Genomic DNA, 22,578 nt, shown 5'->3' with positions numbered 1-22,578 from the left:
TTGTACAAGTTGTGATTGGAGAAGTGTCAGAAAATCAGAAATAAGTCTTTGAGAATTGCTTTAGAGATCACCCAGCCCAATCTTTTAATATAATTGATGTGTAAACAATGTCAGAGAGATTAGGTGACTGGCCAAGGTCACTTAGCTATATTGTGGACAAAGTTAAGTAGAATGGGTATTTAAACTAGTCATTGAGATTTTCTTGCTGTTAAATTGTCCACCTGAAAAATGGGAGCACTCATAATAGCCCTTTCAGAGAGTGATATTGGAATAGATTTCTAATGTATGCACATACCAGCTGCTGAATCAGTACTGTCTTGTCTGTGTCATTGGATGGTACACTGACTTTACCAGGATGCTATGAACTATTTTGTGTAATTCATTATGGATGTAATAGGGAAATTGATTCAAAAAGAAGCTAAATCAAAATAGCTGTCAGCATGATCGGGTCCATGCTGACATGGACCTAATTGCACATTCTATTTTGTTATCTGGTCTGCAGAAATTTCCCTAACAATATGGCTTGCATTGCAGATGGTGGTGTAAAATCTAGCACTTTGGAACTTTAAAGAGCCCTTAAGTGATGCTGTTTGTAGCACTTCAGATATGTTTGACATCTTCAGAGGAAATGGTGACCTGCTTGTCCATTTGGCCTGGTAGGACTAATTCCCTGGCCCTTTTCAAAAGGAAGATCATCTAGTTCATCTGCTTCCTTGTGTAGCACACATTCTAATTCAGTGGTGGGGACTTTGCTCTGGGAGGACACTTTGCAATAGATGTGCAGTGTGTTAAAGAAGATGTACAACGCCCTTGTTTGATCACTGGTTTGGACTTCACTTCCTTTTGGTGGCTGTATGAGGAGTAGGGCTGGGAAAGTGGCTGGGGAAGAATGATAATCATAGCACAGGGGTGAACTCCAAGTTCTCTTACTGTTTATTAAAACAAGTATAAATGGACATTTCATGAGACCTGCTAGCTTACCTTAAGGAAACTGTAACATGACACTTAAAGCAGAATAGTCCCCAGAGATAGGATTTAGAGAGAGCCAGAAGTTCTTGGTTAATTCTGCCAGGGGCAGATATGTAGTGGTGTTACTTCTCCACTCTTAGCCTTAGTCTTTTGATGGTAAAGGGGAGAAATATCCCAGCACTTCCTTTTCATGGGTCATATGGTGAATTACATGAGATATGGAAATACCTGTTTGCTACAGAGCCCTATGGAGAAACAGTGAAATTTATTTCATCATTATTATTAATGTCAGTAGTTGAATATACATTTACATCTTAAGGGTCTAGAACTGCACTGGTAATCAGATTTTTGTGGATGTGGCATATTTTTGAGCTAAGCAAGAAAAATGAGTTGTTCCAGTTTTAAATATCTTAATTTTTACAACTCGACCAGGGAAATAATGAATTAATACCTTTAAAAATTAGGCTTTACTGGCTCTCCCTGGTGGCGCAGCGGGTTAAAGCACAGCACTAAGAAGCTTAAGCCACTTCTGCATGAGTTCGATCCCCGCCTGCCCCGGAGGTGACCACATGGTGCGACAGACCTCTCCTGACCCGCCCGCTGCTCCCCTCAGCAGTGTACTTTTATCGATCTGCCTGTTCTGCACCCCACTCTGTCGCTGGTGAATCCTCTCACCCTCCGCATCTCTGGCCTGTACCCCAGTTCTGTATGAATAACAAATCTTAAAAAAAAATTAGGCTTTACTTAAGGCATTCAACAAGATTGACTAGAAAATCTGGAAGCTATAGTAGGCACTGGATAAGAACGCAAGGCTTCTTCTTTGAGAAATTACCTAAGTGAAAACTTATTTTAAATGTGACCTGCCCTTTCAGAAAGTACAATCAGCCATTAAGGTGACTTTCTGATAAATTAACTAGGCTAGCTCAGGTTACTGTGTGGGTGTAAGAAGCACATTATTTTCCTTATCCTTTTGAAAGTCCTGACTCCCCTCCTGCACTGAGATTTCTAAGGGTGTTGGATGAAGTAATGGTCCCAGAATCACTTCTTATGATTGTCTGGGTTGTGTCTTTTACAAGAATCTGACTGAGGTGTTACTGTGAACTGAAATCCGAGTTCTAACCCCATTGGGCTATGTCTGACCAGAGAAGGAAGTTTTTCACTTTTTATAGAAAAATACTTTATGGAACAGTGGAGCCCCTGAGGCGTCATATTCTCAATGAATGAGGAAGCAGTGTCAGCCCATTTTTATTAAGTCATAAAGGTAAACTTTGAAAAAGAATATAGAAGAACTTTGGTTAAACATGGAGGCTTGGACTTGCGTAATTGTATCCGCTTTCTCCTTCAATCCCACTTAGACTATCTATTCATGTATTATGTGCTTACCGTATGCCAGATTTCCTACTTGCTTATGGAAACCCTTGTCAGTAATTATTACTGCCTGTAGTACAGATGAGGAAACAGGCTTGAGAGATGACATAAGTCATCTCTGGGTATATAACAGGAATTCAGGATTTTAAGCCGGGTTGCTTGGCTCCAGCACTTCTACTCTGTCTACTCTGTCAGTCTGATTTCTTCATGCACTTTACAAAATGTTTATAGACCTACTTTCTCACTTCCCCCTGCAAACATCCTGTTAGGTGGAATGGGACGTATCAGTATCCCTATTGCTTCGATGGATCTTTTGAGTCATGCAGTGACTTGCCCAAGGTCAAACAGCTTATGTAAATGTCTAAGTCTCGTGTATACATTTACCCTGATAGATAGTGAAACTGTCAAAATATAAAAATAGGTGGAGGGAAGTATGCTGAAAGCTAACAGCATCTTGCAAATAGAGCTTGATTCTGTAGCAGAGCCTTCATCTGGCCAGGGCTCCTTCTGTAATGAGACATTTGTCCTGTATATTTCGATGCAATCTCGGCAGCTCTTGTACTGCTGCGTCACAGACTGACATTTCATATGACTCTGAAAAAAAACAAATGGGTGTTCAAACAGTGGAAGGCATGTGATGTGGATAAAGAAATCGGTGATTAAAAAACACATGCTGAGGTCCTGCAAATGCTGGAGTCGGGAATTCTGGGGTACAGAACGTATGTCCAAATTGTGGCATACATGCTTTCTGGCTTTCTCAGAAAAAGTTACTAGCTAGTTTTGTAAATGACCCTCTTCAAACTGTCAGAAAAAAAGACTTTTTTTTTTTGTTTTACAGAGGTGCTATTAAAAAGAAAATGCTAATAATAAAATTAGAAATGCATTAGGTTTGCTGTTCAAGGTATGTGGCAGCTCACTTCTCGGCATGGAACAGTCTCGTATACACATAGGAGTAGACCTTTTGACAGGTTTATGAGCTTCCCCCATAAAATGGTTATTGCTGCTTGATTCCTGTACCATATATCACACGGTTCATAAATTGATTTACAAATTTCCATAATATCAAGTGTCTGTTCTTATCAGCCCTTCAGTCTTTTTAATATTTATATGATTTCCTTTGACAAGAGCTTGGCAAGTTTTTTTTTTGAGGTGTTGGAGGCTGGAGGGGAGACAGGCTGGGGTGGCTCAGAGAAGCTTGTGAAGACTGACTGATGGATTTAGTGGCCATTGAGCAAACAATTGGGTTATACTTGACAGATGCACTGTAACGGAATGTAACGCTGTCACTGCTTTGGTCCTGACAGCTTCCAGAAGACACTGAACGCTATGCCAGAAGTATTTTGAGGTGGTATTTGGATGGCAGGAACCTGTGGACTGTGAACTTGTGATCACCAAGTGGGACAGAAATTTAAAAGCTGTTAGCTGGTATCAGTCTCATGTTTGGCTGCCATGAACTTCAGGCAGGATGCATACGGTCACACAGGCGTGTGTGGCAAGTCGGACCTGAGAAGCTCGCGGGGACATTTGATTTTGAGTGTCGTGACACTAGAGAATTCTGTTTCAGACATAGGTTTCTGTGCACTTCAAGTGTTCCATTATTTATTTGTTCATCTTTTCATATAAAATATTTACTGATACATTTGTAATTAGAGAGAGCTTGCATTATTATTTAGGACAGACAGATGTCATTTCACAGGGATGCATCAATATGCCATCCTCAGTATCTTGCCCATGCACAATAGCAGAAAATGCAGTCTTTCTCTGGGGCTGGCGGCTCTTCTCAAGAAGCCTGGGATGCGTGCTAACCAATTGCAGATGGTGAGTTCAGGTTCTGTCTTTCTTGTCCAGAAGTCTCTTTATTAGATGTCTGGCGCTTTATAAAAATCTGGCTCCTGCAAGGTCCAGTCCACAGGGATTTAAGGAAAGCTGATTTGTGAACTTAGTGTAGAAGGAATTAGAAGGAAATAGTAGAAGGAATTAGAAGGAAAATCTGGAGTAATGCTTATGCACAGGTATCTTATGCCAAGATTGACTCAGTATAGCAGTTTCTATAGCCAAACATTTCAATTAGCTCAACACAGGGCCCAAGGGTTATAAATACATATGTTGCTTGGATATAGGGTTTCAGATTAGCCTTTTGGTTAATCTAGAAATAATACCCTTCTGTGCACATGGTGATTTTTACCTCAGGGAGGATTATTAGAGCTTTCCTATCACCAGGCCTTGTTCAGTGACACCTTGTATCTTCCTTCACCCATGTTGATGGTTTTTTTTTTTTTTTAAGATTTTTATTTTTATTTATTCGTACAGAACTGGGGTACAGGCCAGAGGCTCAGGGGAGGTGAGAGGATTCACCAGAGACAGAGTGGGGAGCAGAACAGGCAGATCAAGGAAGTACACTGCTGAGGGGAGCAGCGGGAGGGTCAGGAGAGGTCTGCCTCGCCTTGTGGATCTCCTCCGGGGCAGGCGGGGATCGAACTCATGCGAAAGTGGCTTAAGCTTCTCAGTGCTGTGCTTTAACCCGCTGCGCCACCAGGGAGGGCCCTCACCCATGTTGATGTTTTAATGAAACTTTGAACCTTGAAGAAGTTTTAGAAGGTCTTGTACTTTAATTCCAGAAGGCTTTCTCATGCTTAAGAAAAATTGCATCCCCTATAGTAAGCTTCAAACTTTGCATTTCAGGAAGTGTGTTTCTGTTAACACAGCTGGATTCTACTTTTCATTCAGAATAAAAAGCAAAGGACTCCTGCTCCTCTAGGTACAACTTCTATTTGGTGTGTATAGTCATTTTTGTTTTGTTTGTAATAATATAATAGTTTATTTTTACATTTTATGCCTTTTTCCATCTCAGTTATCACCAAATCACCCATGTGCCATCACCATAGGTATAGTTATTTTGTTAAAAACTGGGGAGTGGGAAAATAAAATTATATTGGAACATGGCCACACCCATTCACTTATTGTTATTTATAGTTGCTTTTGCTTTACAGTGGCAGAAATTCCATATGATCTTTTTAAAACATTTACTTTATAAAATTTGTTTACTTTACAAGAAAAATGTCTGTGGGACCCCTGAGTAGGGATTAGGCATTCAGAACTGAAAACATGCTGCTCCTGTCTTCTTGGTGGAGATAAAGTCATGAATTACAATGAAGCTAAGTATCCTGGGTGCTGATAGCACAGCGCAAGAATGTTAATTGTGTGTGTGGAATTGGGGAAGATTCCCCAGGGAAGGTGGGTACATTTAATCTGTGTCTTGAATTGCTTTCAACATGTGGAAAAGAAGTGAGGGAGTAACAGAACATCCCTGGCAGTGTGAATAGCTTGTGCAAAGGCACGAGAGATCATGGTGTTCTGGAGAAAGCTAGAATGCAGGTGGGAAGGGCAATAAACTGCATGCAAGTGAAGGCTTTCCATGATGGAGAGTTGTACAAACCACACATGGCCTTTCAGTGGATTCTGGGGGAGTGGAAGAGGAATTTCTGTAGAGAAGAGATATTTTAGGATAGGGATTGTGGATTGGAGGGAGCCAGAATAGAATTAAGAGTATGTTAAAAAAGCCCACTTAAGACATAATCATTCTCCCCTCTTCAAATGTGGTCCAATTTCCCTCTTTAAGCAAGTTCTCTATTATAGTGATACTTTGTCTTGGTTGTAAGTACTCAGGTATGTTTGCGTTCAGAACCAGAGCCCTCAGGAAATAAAGTCCTAGCCAAAAGATCTTCCCCAAGGAATTGTCTTCTTTCTTACACCATATTACATAGATTTTATTTCATATTTTATTTTGTTTTGATTATGATTGCTTTTGATGATGATTATGATTATTGCCTTCAGAAATGTCAGATATGTAGTAGGTACACAGCTTGATGAGGAACATCAGAGGTGGCTGATTGGGGACCCAAAGGTGCTGAGGGAGGGAAGAATTGGGAGACACTGGGAAAAGAGACTCGACAGGTAGATGACCCCCATCAGGGGAGAGTTGTTGCAATCCCGCCATTCATATATCTTTTTTTACTTCATGACCCCTTTCCCCCCACTGTGAGCACTAAGGAAACAGCTTAACAGTGTAGGAAACAATCAATCTGATGGACTCAGATTCGACTCAGTCCTTTTCCCCTTTATTGTGGAGTCGGCATCCGCTGTTTCATGTTACCACCAAAGTTCTCATGTCTTGTGCAGTGATATCAGCAGTGTAGAGAGCTGCTGTGAAGGTGTCAAGTAATTGGAGGATATGTGTTTTAAGGAGCATGCTGTTAGCTTGGCTTGGTATATACCTACATGGACGTGAGGTAGGTAGAACATGAGTGCTTTCATATCAACTAGTAATATCTGCTGCTTCTCCCAAGTGCGTCCCCCACCATCCAGGGCAACCTCTTTGTTCATCTGGGGGTCCCTGGAGATTCCTTTATTTTATCATCTACCAGGTTAATGCCTGTCACAGAAAAATGTCCCCAAACCCTGCCCCAACAATCTGTCTGATTGGTTACTACCAAACCACTCTGCATACTCCAAAAGTCATGCCTCCCCGGACCACAGAATCCTGTATCTTGATTTCACCCACCACCGAGTCTTAGACCCCCAGCTCTTGTGTGAGTGCCTTCTGGGAGGCTGTCGTGCATGCAGTTATCTTGCCCGGCTCTTGTCCCTGGCTCCTGTTCTGTGGCTTTTGGCCTTACATAACCCCATTCCAGAGCAGGTGTAGGCTTTGTTAGAGGAGTTAGAACCATTGACAGAGGTGCTTATACCTTCATATGCAAACGCCGTCTTGCTGGATCCTGGGGAAGTTGTGGGCCACTACTGCAACAGAGGGTTCCTGACGCTCGAGCTGCGTCTGTGTTTTTGCTTGTCGGAGCTGCATCATCTATGGGATTTTGGATCTGAGCATCTTGGAGAGACAGGAAGAATGGGGAGTGTGAGGAGGGCAGACATAGTGGCCACTGCAACAGCAGTCAGATACCCATTGGGTACTTCTGAACTAGAGGGAGTCTCTGGGACAGATGGAGCGATCAGAACTGAACTGCACTTCCATTCCTTGGAATGCCCCTCCCCCCCTTCATTCTAGTAAGTCTGAGAGCTGACATTTGCTTGGGTTTTCTATGCCAGGTATCACTTATATTGATTTATTGCAGTACTGTAATAACCATTCTACTCCCCACTTTACAAATGAAGAAATGTAGGTTATATATAACAAGGGTAGTATAGTCAGGTTTCAAAACAGAAGCAAGATTTGACTTAATTAGATTTGACGTAATTAACTTTGACAAGCTGCCAAATGACTTCTGTGACTTAATTGATTATAGAGCCATTACATACAGAAAATATTTAGACATTTTATACTGGCAAAAAATTGGAAGGTAATTGCTGTTACCTCAGTAGAAGCTGAGAGAGGATTCGGTACCTTAAATAACCCATTGTTGATGGTAAGACAGGTTCACAAGGGAGGGCTACACGTAACTTAATGATTATTGACGTAAAAGAGTTTGTGGTTTTCTGTCAAATGGTAGCTCACAGGGACATATGTCAGCTAGTTACCTTGCCCCACAAAGGATGACATTTGTTATTTATTATATTGGGAGAAATTGTTACTCAGGTGAATCATTTTTGTTATCACTTTGGTAGTTTCATTCTATGAATATATGTAGTTTGGGTTAGTTAGACAAAATAGGAACAGAGGTTTTCACTTTTGATTTATATATTTATTTTTTTGCACAGGTTGCTAAATATTTTAAATATAACTTGACAATAGAGTTACACAGTGAGTCCATCAAATAGGGAGATTAATGGATGTGAAAAATGCATCATAAACTATAATGCACTCATAAATTTTGATGGAAAGACAATATATTATTTTACACACGAGCATATATTTTTTAAAAGCAAGAATAAAGTGCTTTAAAATATGCTCTTGATTTAGCACTAGGGCTGGGAGTCAGTGCTTCTGTTCTATTGGAAAAGTTGAATGTGTGTGATATCTCAATCTCATGTGGAATTGTACTTCAATTAAGGTGGGGTAACAGTGCATTTTGAAGTCATAGCAATCTGGGATTGATCTGTTTCGAGCCTAACCTATGCACACTTGGGCAACTTACATAACCTTTCTGAGATTAGGTTTTCATTCTGCTAAGATGTAGATAACATTTTTACAAGTTTGACCGTGAAGAAGATGATGTTTCTGCCAGTGCCCTCAATATATTGATAGATATTATTAACTTTCAGCATCTTCCTCTTCTCCTTTACACTCAAGAATTTGGTCTCTGGTTCTTTGTATAATTTCAGTTATTGTCCTGAATGCAAAGAATTTCTTCTCTAAATGATAACTCATTTTTTAAATTATAAAATCAATATATACCCATATAGGAAACTTAGAAAGCTCAGAGAAACAAAAGATGAAAAATAAACATCGTTTTCATCCTCTCTAGAGAATCATTATTAATTTTCTCAGACTTTTAGCACATAAATATACCTTAAAATTATACTCTGTTTTGTAACCTACTTATTTTTTTTTTTTTCAGCAAACACACAGTGAATGCTTTCCCTATGTCTTTAAGTGTTCTGCAATGTTAAAATGACTAGGTGCTGTGTGAATATAAAATACCAGACTTTTTGACTTGCAAAAAACAAATCTCCAGGTTCTTCAAGCTTTGTTATTTTGGTGGGTGGGTGTGAGAAGATGAGTTGTTGTTAAGGCACATTTCTTGTATTTGTTTTCTCTAAAAAGAGTTCAGTAGTTTGAATGCTGCGACTCAATCCATACCTTGCGCATGACAATGACAGGGTTTAGTATGCGTGACCCCTTTGGGGGCACTTAGTGTCTGTCACCACTGGGCATTGAAAGATTTACTAATGCTGGAGAGTTTGCTATGAATGGGAGTCACATGAAAGGTGTACAGTTGCTGTCTTTCTTTCAGTAATTCTCCGCAGGAATGTCTGTTTTCTACTCTGCACCAGCCACCTCTGGTTGCCTGAAATATGCAAACCAGCCAGTGAAAAATGCTTTTTAGAAAGGTACAATTGCAGTCAAATTGAAAATGGAGGAAGTTGATCAAAGAAGAAAGAAAGGCATTAAAATTAATCATCCCAGGGCCATAAAGTCAGTTGTAAACCCTTAGCAATAAAAAATTAAATGAAGAAGAAGTTAATGTTTTAAGCAGAGATTTAAATTTTCCAGGGGAGAAGTTGATAGCTGCAGCATATCGGGGAGTTGGCAAGATTTACAGAGGAAGCCCAAGTGTCTCGTCCCACCAGAGGCTGCAGAAGGCATAAAACAGTCATCAAATAAAACATCATTTATATTATTTAGTATCATTGTGGAAAACCTTGGCTATAAAAGGAAATGGCACTTTTGACCGACTGAGAATATTGTTCTATTCAGAACGGATTAAAGTCATCAAAAAAAAAAGGAGGAAAGCTGAAAAAGCACATCACTGCTGAGAGGAGCCCAGAGGAAATATTATAGAAATAGATAATATTAGGTAGTTGTAGGGTGCCGAGTAATAATATTTATCTACCTATCTTTCTAGTTCAAGTACCAAAGAAAAAACCTGTACCAGGGACTCTGTGCTCATTGGTTGGTCATTTCTGGGTGGGCTCATGAATGGTCAGGTCTTTGGGTCGCAAAGGAAAGTGGAACCAGATTATTTACAGTTTCTGGGCAAGGTTGATATAGTGACATTATAGCACAGTGGTTATGGGAAGTGATTTTGGTAGCACAGAGATTCCTCCTTGAAACTTGACAGTAAGAGTTTGGGGAAAGCACTCTTCTCTTCTATAAAATGGGAACGCAAATGATGGCATTCATTCCATTATTATGAGGTTTAATTGAGATAGTAGACACAAATTGTTTAGCTTAGGTTTGCATACCTGTAAACCTTCAATAAATAGCAGCTTCTTACACTGTTCTACCCCAGATAATCACTCAGAGGTCAGATGGGTGTGGGAGACAAGCTGGCAGAACAATCGGGACGGCCTGTCAGCCCACAGGCTTCGAACTTCAGTTTAGTATTATCCAATGGCTAAGTAAGTGTTCTGGTTTTCTTCTACAGATCCCCAAGGGTTTTAGGGGCCCACTTGTGCCATTCTTGGTTCCTGCTTGTCCGGTATGTGGGGTTTCTTGGTCTGGGAGATGGTGTGGACACCTGATGAGCTGTTTTACATTCCGATTTGCTGTAGGGGACAGAGTATACATGAGGATATCTGAGAAGGCCTTCCTTCTGGCTCAACTTCCCTGGTTTACCCGCAGAAATATATTGTTAATGTTTAGCAACCCTAGGAGGGAGTGTTCCAGCTGTTGAGAGGAATTAACACTTATTTAGCTATTTTTTAAAGCTCGTTAAGGTTTATGGCGCTCTTGTTTATGTACTGATGCTGCTTCTGTGCTGCTCTGTCAATCTTCACTTAAAGGGAGCAGCTGGGATGCTGAAGGATGTGGACTCAGATTATTAATGTGTCAAATGAGAACAATAAAAATATTCCTTTACAATTGTTACAGTCCCTTTATTCCCAGTACACTTTCAAGTGAGCTAAATCCAATTGCTTTTCCTGTAGGAAACGGATTCTCTCTGCATTTGTGAAACCTGCCTTCTGATGACATTCTTCTTTCAGTCTTTCTGAGTTCAATGTCATTCACTTACCTAAACCAGAAACCTCAGTGTCATTTTACAAACAAGCCATCAAGCAGATGTATTTTTTTTTTTTTAAAGATTTATTTATTTATTCATACAGAACTGGGATACAGGCCAGAGATGCGGAGGGTGAGAGGATTCACCAGAGACAGAGTGGGGAGCAGAACAGGCAGATCGACGAAGTACACTGCTGAGGGGAGCAGCGGGCGGGTCAGGAGAGGTCTGCCACGCCATGTGGTCACCTCCGGGGCAGGCGGGAATCGAACTCATGCGGAAGCGGCTTTAGATTCTCAGTGCTGTGCTTTAACCCGCTGCGCCATCAGGGAGGGCCCAAGCAGATGTATTTTTAGATTCTGAAATACATCTGTCTTCCATTACTGCCTCAGTTTGGCTCATTGACATCTCTTAAAGCACTGAAAATAGCCTCTGTATTCACTTCCCTTCCTTCAGTCTTGACACCCGCTAGTCAGGAATTTCCATGATATTTAGCATATTCTTTAGAATAGGCAACTGTGATTGTGTTACTTTTTTTAAAAAAACTATCACTATTTGGGGAAGTATTTTATAGAGAACCTGCAGTTCTCCAAGAAGTATGATTTTTCATGGCTTATTTTCTCTGTCTAAAATATAGCCCTTTCAGTTAGCCCTTAATTGAAAACTGATGGAAACAGCTTATATGACACTTCTTGTACCACCCATTCAGTCACTTTGTTCTCAGCCTTCTGCATCACCAACACATCACCGACACCTATTGTTTCTGAAACAATGACTGTAACAATGACTGTGTGCTAGGTGATAGCACTTTTTTATTGTGCTGTGCTATTTATTTACCCCACACCCAGTGGATTCCTTGAACATGGTGGGGTATCTCCTTATGCCTGGGGATAGGTACTTAGACATAATAAATGCTAAATGATACCTGGTTGACTGATTGGTTGTGGGATGGATTCCCCTGTTTTCCTTTGGGGATCCATTTCTTTCATATTTATTTATTTATTTTTGTGTATAGAAGAACTGGGTGTAGGCTAGAGGTGTGTGTGAGAGGATTCACCAGAGACAGAGTGGGGAGCAGAATAGGCAGATCTACTGAAATACTGCTGAGGGGAGCAGCGGGTGAGACAGGAGCGGTCTGCTGCACCATGTGGGTCACCTCTTTGGCTGGGGATCAGACTCAGGCCTTAGTGGTGATAGTGCTGAGACTTAACCCCTACGTCACCAGGTAGGTCACCTTTCTTTCATGTTCTAACTGTAACCTCTGTACTCTCTAGAATCCTTCATCGCATACTCAGACCTGTGCCTGTTTTCAAAGACCGATGGAAAAAAGTCATCATTCACAATGACTTTTTCTGTTCTCATTAAAGTTCCCCTTTTTCTCTGTATTGATTTTAATAGCTGTTAGGAGCTAAGCATTAGAATTCAAATTATTTTATTCTAAGTTGTGAATGACTCACCACCCCCACACTTTCTATTTATAAAAATAATTTTTACTTCTACTTCTAATTTTAAAAGGAAGTCATAAATTCCTAGGTGAGATTTCAACAAAGATACTCGGCCAGAGGACATAGCTTTGCTGTTTCAAATGACCTCCTACTTTGAGTACACATAGCTCACCTTTTTTTCACAAAAGAAGAGCTTCAATGCTACAAAATCAAGAGATAATATTGCTTTTATGACAGCAATAACAACTACCCTTTTATGAGTGCTTGCTATTGACAATACAATATATATAGTACCTTATATACAGTACTTCATATACAGTAATTTCATTTAATTCTTATAATATACTAGTACTTTGCTTATTAGCACTCTCCTTACCTTATAGACATTCAACCTTCATGACAATCTCTTTAAGTTTAAAACACGGAAGGGAGAGAATAGCACTCAAAATAATTAAACTCAGGAAGTGGCTTTCTGAAGTTGTTATATTAGTAACAGAGATTTAATAAGAAATTCCAGTGATGAATGCTCATATTTTTATTCAGTTGGTTGAAACAAATTCTTTAAAAAATAAGTGTGACACTTATTTTTTAAAAAAGATTGATTTATTTATGCATACAGAGCTGGGGTACCGGCCAGAGGTGTGGGGGCAGTGAGATTAACCAGAGACAGAATGGGGAGCAGAACAGGCAGAATGAGGAGGTACACTGCTGAGGGGAGCAGCAGGCAGGCCAGGAGAAGTCTGCCGCGCCATATGGATCACCTCCGGGGTGGGGATCGAACTCATGCTGAAGTGGCTCTAGCTCTTAGTGCTTCGCTTTAACCTGCTGAGCCACCAGGGAGGGCCTGTGGCATTTATTTTAACAAAGTCCTTGGTATATATTTTGTTTCTGTTATTCTACCTATCACCCTGGACATCTGCAATTTCAGAGCCTTTTTGCTTTTGGCTGTGCAGTCTACATTGCTGTTTCTTTGCTCTTCAGAAGGTGTTTATAGTTTTAGAAGAGAAATTCTAGGTGCTAATTCAATAAACCTCTTGTAAGTGAGGCACCGGGACTGTGGTTGTACATTTATTCCCGGTCGCTACACACCCCCTTTGTTGGTCTTGATAGACAGCTACTTCCTTAGAGGCTCCATTCCTTCAAATCTGTACAAATGTCTTTTCTTTCTTGTCAGGGTTATGATAGCTTTAAGAAATGAGGTCAATATTTCAGACTCAAAATCTAGTCTGCCTCCTTCCTAATTAGCAAACTCATTGTCTCTTGAGTCTCTCTCATTCTCAATGTCTGCAAAGTCCTTCTGCATTAACTTATTTTTTTCTTTTTCTTTTTTTTTAATTAATGCAGTGCTATTGTTTTAGGTCTTTGTTCATATTTTTACAATGTAGGATTTCTCCTCTTAGGTGTGGTCATCATACCTCAACCTCCACCATAGCACCCTTAGTTCTCTCCCACAGCCTTTGGGCTCTTCCCTTTCACCTCCCTTGGCTTCTTGCCCTTCTTGCATGCCTCCGGATGATGGTCAGTTTCCAAGGATTGATTTTATAGTTTGTTTTTGTTTGTTTGTTTCTTATTTGTTTAAGGTTTCCAATGGTTCTCATTCCTTCACATGCTTTCACTCACCAATGGTGTTCATTCTTTCCAGAACATTTATCCTATCTTTAGCAGCGCCCCCCCCCCCCCCCCCCCCGGGAAGAACCTGTGGGTCAAACTCCTATGGAACTAGCTGCCTGGCCTGGTAGGAATGCCTCCAAGGGGAGCTTCTTCTTCAAGCACTTTAAGCTCAAGCTTCCTCATCTGATAAAGTTTCCACAGCATTGCTGCAAAGATTGAACAAAGTAGTGTATGAAAGCATGTAGCATGGTGTCTGACATGATTAAGGGGGTCACTGTACTGCAGCTCTAACAAAACCTATGTGGTATCTGACTTGGGTGGGGAGGAGGGGTTTCCTTCAAAGGCAGACTCTGCATCGTAGGACTGAGTTACAGTTAATTCAGTTTGTGTTCTGACTTGACGTCCTCATAAATCAACAAGGGGGCCGTGGACACTCATTAGGCTCATTGGACATACTGTTCGTTCTTCCCTAATGTGTTTCCTTGCCAGTTTCATTTTTTTTTCTCTTTTCCTCTCTCAATCAAAGGATGCACATAGTTCATTTTAACTCTCCACCCAACAAACAAACAAACAAAAAACCCCAAACAGGCATTGGGGAAAGAGACAGGGAGAACAGTTAACTAGAATGTCAAATAAGTGGGGAAGGATCATACAGAGGTATGGTCAATTTCTTTCTTTTCTTTTTCAGTATTTAAAAAATAGTTTATTTACAAAAATTTTACAAAAGCCAAAATATAAAAAGAGAAACGACAAAACATATGCCATAAAGACACTGGCCTCATTCATTTTAGCCCACTGAGTCTTTTTCCATATGTATTTTTTTTTAAAGATTTATTTATTTATGCATACATAGCTGGGGTACAGGCCAGAAATGCGGTAGGTGAGAGGCTTCACCAGAGACAGAGTGGGGAGCAGAACAGGCAGATCGACGAAGTACACTGCTGAGGGGAGCAGTGGGCGTGTCAGGAGAGGTCTGCCATGCCATGTGGTCACCTCTGGGGCGGACGGGGATTGAACTCATGCTGAAGTGGCTTTAGCTTCTCAGTGCTGCGCTTTAACCTGCTGCGCCACCAGGGAGGGCCTCCATGTGTATTTTTTTTTTGAAATGTAGCTGTAAGAGGGAGGATAGATATCTTTGAACACTTAAAAATTGTATTTTTTTTTAATTGAGGTAATATTGGTTCATAACATTATATATGAGTTAGGGGCACAGGGTTATATCTCTTGTACTTGTCCTTTTGAGATGTTACTTAATTAAAAATTGAGGCCCTCCCTGGTGTCACAGTTAGTTGCAGCTGCTTCAGTGTGAGTTCTATCCACAGCCCAGGAGGTGACCCACATGGCGCAGCAGACCTCTCCTGACCTGCCTGCTGCTCCCCAGACTGTCGATCTGCCTGTTCTGCTCCCCACTCTGTCTCTGGTGAATCCTCTCACTTCCTGTGCACCTCTGGCCTGCACCCCAGTTCTGTATGCATAAATAAAATCTTTAAAAAAAATGATACACTGGCCCTCGCTGGTGGCGCAGCGGGTTAAAGCACAACACTGAGAAGCTAAAGCCATTTCCGCATGAGTTCAATTCCCACCTGCCCCGGAGGAGACCACATGGCATGGTAGACCTCTCCTGACCTGCCCACTGCTCCCCTCAGCAGTGTACTTCATCAATCTGCCTGTTCTGTTCCCCACTCTGTCTCTGGTGAAGTCTCTCGCCGTCCCTGCACCTCTGGCCTGTACCCCAGTCTGTATGCATAAATAAATAAATCTTTAAAAAAAAATGATATACTAATAGCTATGTAAGAGATGGAGTGACCTTATAATGAATAGGGTTAAGTGAAAGAAGTCAGGTTAAAAGGTTTTAAGACTGTCTAACTTCAACTATATGACATTCTGGGAAAGGCAAAGTTAAGGAAACAGTAGAATAATGAGTGATTATCAGTGACTTCCAGATTTCGATGAATAGTTGGAAAAAGGTATTTTTAAGGTTGTGGGATGATTCTGTAATATACTTTAATGGATACATGGCATTGTGCTTTTGTTAAACCAGTACAATTATAAAACAGAAGGGGTGAGCCCGAATGTATACTAAGTGCTTTAATGATAATGAATCAATAGTGGCTCATTAGTTGTAACAAGTACAGGACACTAGTGCAGATGTTAAACATGAGAGAAACCGTGGAGGAAAGTGTTATATAGGAATTTTTCTGTCCTTCTGCTCAAAATTTCTGTGCACTTAAAACTGCTCCAGAAGTAAAGACTATAAAAAATAGATACATTAGACTTTAAAATTTTGGACATCTGGTGTGCCCTTGTCTCCTCAGATGTTACGTGCTTGTTTTAAAGATAATGGTTTTTGCTAAAAGTATATTGTATGTCTCTTAGGGTCCTATGTTTTTCTGTGGTATCTGTTGTGACCTTGCCTTTTTCAATTCGGAGTCTTTTTATTTGCAACAATATATTAATGGAACTCGAGGTGATTATGTTAAGTGAAATAAGTCTGAAAGGGCAAGACAATTACTGGGTGGTTTCACCCACATGGAATTAGAATAAACAAAGAAGATAAACTGGCAAAACACACTAAAAATAACTCTCAGACTCTGAGAAAGATGTTTTTACCAGTGAGGAGGGTATGAGGGGAGGGGCGGTTATGACCATGGAGAAGCTCTGGAGCTTTGGTGATGGGTGAGAGGTTCATGTACACATGTTGGTGTGTGAAGCTGTACTCCCTAGACTATGCACTTACATAAACAAGTGGTAAATGCAACTTGACCTTAAGATGCATATTGTAAGTTCTTTTTGAAAAGGACAATTTTTTTTTTTTAAATAGAGATTGTGTGGAGTTGCAAGATGGAGAAACCATTTAAAATTACATCTGTTTTAATCTTGAAATGTTGAGAATAAATGAGACATTTTTATTTCACGTGATTCAAGTTGGACTTGAAGGTCTTCCCCATAGTGACAAGCATCAACAAATACATCTTAGTGTGTGTGGCTTCCTTTGAAAGCATACAGTGCTTATTTGGATGTATGAAGTCTCACATGAGAAAAAACGTATGAAAGCATTATATTCACATCTTGTTTTTTTTTCTTTTGTGGAACAGTGGACATTGATGACAAATTACTAGCAACTCGTAATGGGCATAGACTTTTGATCAAATTCTAGATCTATCATTCACCAGCTGTAGAATCTGGGCCAAGGCTGGACCACACTCTTTTCCTAAGGGAACAATGCAGTTATTTTATCTTAGAGATTTCATGTGGAAAATAATAGAGAAAATATGACTTCTGTGCCTTAGCTCTGTACCACTTGGTACTGCTCAATCATGATAGAAAATATTTGTGATACTACTACCTTTTTTTTTTTTTTTAAAGATTTATTTATTTATTTGTGCATACAGAGAGAGCTGGGGTACAGGCCAGAGGCTCAGGGGCGGTGAGAGGCTTCACCAGAGACAGAGTGGGGAGCAGAACAGGCAGATCGACCAAGTACACTGCTGAGGGAAGCAGCGGGTGGGCCAGGAGAGGTCTGGCTCGCCATGTGGTCTCCTCCGGGGCAGTCGGCAGGCGGGAATCGAACTCATGCGGAAGTGGCCTCAGATTCTCAGTGCTGTGCTTTAACCCGCTGCGCCACCAGGGAGGGCCGTGATACTACTACTTTTATTAAAGGAGCATCTGGTTTTAGTATTCTCTTTTGAGGTTAATATTAAACATCTAGAGTTACATTTATAGAAGGGAAGTTCTTGCAAGAGAAAACGTATATCAAGAAGGTATTACCTGGCATGTTAGGACAGATTATTTTTTAACCTATTTTCTCTTTTGTAATAGTTAAGGTATAGAATTTATTACCTACTTAAAAAAATTAGTTTATATAAGATTATTTCTAGAATAATGCCACTTTCACTTGTTAGCATTCTGATGCATGTTCTTGAGCTGTAGAGAAACCTATATGTGATGCCAGGGCATTGAGAATTACCCATAACCCACCAGGTGTCTTAGCAGTGCTGGGATCTGTCATCTGGTACAGCCATAGATGTGTTATGTCAGTGTCATTTGTCAACTGTTTTATGGTTAATGGAAAGATTGAGAATTGCTGTCTTGGCTTTGTCTGTATACCAGCTGTTACCCTTCATAGGTACACTCAACTACTACTGCAGTTCCTGGGAACAGCAGTTGGAATCCTATTTTTTTTTTTCCCAGAGTATAATTTTGCCTTAACTTCTACATCTTCAAGAAATGTTTATCCATAAAGAGGGCTGATGAAGTAGTCTACTAATTGCTGAGGCCCTTGGTCAGTACTTTAGGAATCGATAGGAAAAAGACCCAAATAAAACTTGAAAGAATAGAAATTAATTTTAGTAACAACATAATGCCAATTCTAGGCCTGGCTCGTACAACTAACCATCAAGTTAATTTAATTCCTCAAACCCCATTGCTCCAACAAAATGTTGTTTAAATCAATTCATTCTTTCATTAGGCTGGCTAAGAGCACCATGGAGTGATGAGAAATTACTGAGATGGCATTCATGTTTCAAAAGCCCCTCAGTTTCACTTCATTTTCCATCCTGACATGGGACTAATGTTCTGCATTTGCATGCTAAAATAGTATTTTTAATTGTAAAAGTGGTGTTGTTAAATTACCTTCAAATGAGTTTATTTTAAACGGTTCATTAAAGTTTTTGAAATCATTCCCTGCTTGATCGCATCTCTTCTCTGCCTTGATGTATTACATCTCTCACTAAAAACGCTGTTGCTGAGAGAAAAACCGTTCCTTGCAAGACTCACATTGCACAATCTGGCGAGTTTTGAAGTGAGAGCAGCAAAAGCCTCATGCTATTGCCGAGTGGCCAAGGGCAGCGTCTCTGCCACCTCAGCTGAGAGACTCGGGTGAGGGGTGAAGGCAGGTGGTTGTGTTCGGCAATAATGAAAGGTCAAAACCACAGAGGTTTCAAAAGGCTGTGTCAACTCAGAAGATGAAAAGCAGCTCCCTCTGGATAGCTAGTTTGGTTCTGAGATTTAAATACATCTCACAGATTCTGTGAGTTCGCTTTTACTTTTACTTATCTCCCACTGATACTGCCTTTCCTCTTCATTATTTTTCCTCTCTTGGTGTCTTCCAGAACAGTAGCCCTCAACATTATCTGAAGCCTCAACAATCACTTTCCTAGAGAAAGGGTATTTTAGAAACAAATAGTCTGACTTTTCTGAGATTCTCATCTGTCTGTTTACAAGAGTTCCTTTATCATAGTGTTCATTTTCTAGTAGGCTTACAAAGTTGCAATAAATTGATAGGGTGAATTTTGTTGTGATTCTTTAGTTGCCCATCCAGGCCCATTACTTTCTCCATTGGTAGAACCACCCAGCAAAAACCACTGAGCATCAAGGCCCTACCCAGTGAGGTAGATGAGAAGGGAAGTCAGGGCTGCCAGCGTGTTATGGGCTATAGTCTGTCAGTCAGTCCTTTGTACCTTACTGATCAGGGTGTTAATGTTATCTCCTACCCTCCTTGTTCATCAAACAAAATCCAAAATCTGACTAAGACCCCAGACTGTCCTTACTTTGAGGAGAAACAGCATTTCCATTTCCATTTGAAAGGAATTTCAACTGCCCTCCCATTCCCCCACATCTGTATAGAAAGTTCTGGTGACCTTTAAAGTAATATACTATTGTATTCTTGATTATCAAATCCAGGCAACAAATAGCATATTCTGCAATGCATTTTCTAAAACCAATATGAAACATAAGTCTCCTGTTTTCTTGGCTAGTCACTGACACCTAAATCTGCCTGTTAGCCTTGTGATTACATTAGCTTTTTCTTGAACTTGTGGCACTCACTATGTATCAGCAGGTTATTTATTGAGCACCTACTGTGTGAAAGACATTAACAGGCACTATAAGGAATACAAACTAGTAAAGATGGAGAGGAAATGAAAGCTAATAACCATTTTCTCCATGCCAGTTTCTTTATTTTTCTCATAATGTGTTTTTGTATGTATTATCTCAAGACAACTTTGCAGGATCAATGTGATCATCCTCATTTTACAGAAAAAGAGTCAGTAGAGTCTAATTTTAACCCTCAAGGAAATAATCCTGTGTGAGAAATGAGATATGTAGCTATTTTAAAATAAAAATATACAACAATTCATCAAATGTGAAATGAATACTTTATGTACCACAGTTGTTGAAAAGAGAAGCTTGGTATTTTTGGTGGGCAAGTTAGGAAAGTCTGACTTTACAGACATATTGGTTGTGTCCACCCATATGTGGCTGTTTTCTAAGAACTCATAGGCTGAGGGTAATGACTGATGGATAGTAGGAGCGTCACAGACAGAGTGACCATGCATCTTGATTTAGGTTTTAAATGAAAGGAGAAGTTTAATAAATATGAAAGTTGGGCTTAACTTCGGGAACCCCTAACTTATTTGGTTAGTTTTCACATTTTCCTTCACTTCTGGTAGTAATTTTCTTCACTTCATCGAATTTACTAAGACATACAACAGCTTGCATTTTGATGTTTCTCCTCCTATATGCTCTCGCTTTTATTTTGACATTGGATAGAAAAATTCTGTTTCGTTGTCCAGGATTTTTTATTTCCCAGGATTCAGCATAGTTGATGCTACAAATTTTAGTTTGACTAATACTGAATGTGGTCAAGATATTAAATTCACTTCCACATTTTTGTGGAAATGTGGCAAGACATTTTTATGTCTTTCCCCATTTGGATGTTTTTTGGTATTGACTTAAATAGTACAGGTAATTGAGTCTTGACAGTGGAGCTGAATTTCTTCAACTGTTGGATGGTGAAAATCTGGGATAGTTACTTCAAACTGTAGTACAAAAAGGTTCTGTTCTTTATTAGAAGTGAAGTCTTCTTCTGAAACTGCTCATTGAAGTGACACCATAAATGAATCACAGTTCCATGCAGTCCAGTAATTTGTTGCTCACTAGAGTATATTGAAGAAAATCTTATCTGTTCCTATGACATCAGAAGTTAGGGCTTTTCTGTGAAGAGTCCAAATATCCTTTAAAATCTTGTTGATACTGCTGTCAAATAGAAGTTTGGGCACTTTCTGTCTATATATGCTGGAATGATACCTAGGAAGTAAGTTATAACTAGAAAAAATAGGTGTTTGTTCTGGGCTTACCTGCTGTTTATTAGCTCTGTGGCCTTGAGTAATTACAGAAAATCTCGAGGTCTCAGTTTAGTCACTGGAAAAGTAGAACAATACTATCTGTAATACTTAGCTTCCCAATACTATGTGTGATACCTGCTTGCCTCTTAAGGTAGATGTCAGGGTCAACCAGATTAATATTTTCTAAAGTATTTTGAAAATAGTACACCTTAATTCCCACTGATTTGAGTTCTTGTTTCATTTATTCTCCCCTAGGAAACTTTCCTCAAATTTAAAAATATACCCCTTTCCAATAAAAGGAATGGCTAATTTTAGGGGTGGAGCAGGAAGTAAAGGATCTGCCTGGAACATCTTGTAGTGCCAGAAAATAAAGAAGTGCTCAAATGAAAAAAAGATACAAACCTTCAATTCCACAGTCATGCAGCTAGGCAAAGGCTGCACAGAAGTTGGCTGACAGAGCTCCCAATGGCCAGAGCCAGGGCATTTGACCAACATAATAAACATTATATCAGATTATAAGAGAAATACTCATGAGTCTACAGTGATGTAAACAAGTGATTTCTTTTAACTTTTAATGCTATTTTACTTGTTTTTATTGAGGTAACATTGGTTTATGACATCGTAGGATTCAAAGGCATAGGATTGCACCTACTAGATGCATGTCACGACACTATACCCCTTCCAAGACACCTTTACCATAGCCTGCTCTTTGATTACCCTACTCCCATATTGAAGCTTCCATTCCATGCATGTGTTCCCACCAACTCCCTGGGCTGGCCCCCAGAACACCCTCTGGGTGGAGTAAGCTTGTGGTGGCCACTTGCATTTTCTCTCCTTGCACTGGAGGCACAGGACAGTTGTTGCATAGAGAGGGTAGGGGTGGGTGGACTCCTCACTTCCCCAAGCCAAGCACAGATTGCTGGGAGCTCAAAGCCAGCCCAGGGGATAGGTGAGTGACTTCCTTTCGCTGTGGAAACCAGTACTGGCCACCTGGGGCTCTTCTTTACATATCAAGCAGACTGCACTCCTGCTGAGAACTGGGCACTCTCCTTGGCCAGCACAGAAGAGCCCTGGGGTTGGGGGGAGAATGGCAGGAGTCCATCCTCCAATGAGACGACACTGTTCCTGAGTGACTGTTTTTTGGTTTTAACTGCCGTCTAGTAGTTTCTGGCTCTTCTTGCTAAGACACTGGTCCTCATGCCCACAGCTCTGTTGCACATGTGGTGACTCTTTCCAGATGCTTACCCTTGCTAACCGGAAAGAAACAATGACTCAAGGGCTCTACATGGTCATCTGCCTTTTTCTCCAGGCAATAGTTTTAATTGTGAAGAAATGACTTAAATAAATCAGTCAGGGAGAAAATAGACATATCGCCTGTGTTGAAGAATTTCAAGTAATTTCTGTAGGAATCTATCAGGAAGAAGTTGAGTAACCCACTTGAAGTGT

The sequence above is a fragment of the Condylura cristata genome, unplaced genomic scaffold (genome assembly GCF_000260355.1).
Source record: "Condylura cristata isolate star-nosed mole 26May11 unplaced genomic scaffold, ConCri1.0 scaffold00015, whole genome shotgun sequence".
Taxonomy (NCBI): Eukaryota; Metazoa; Chordata; class Mammalia; order Eulipotyphla; family Talpidae; genus Condylura; species Condylura cristata.
Note: the sequence above shows the minus strand (reverse complement) of the source record.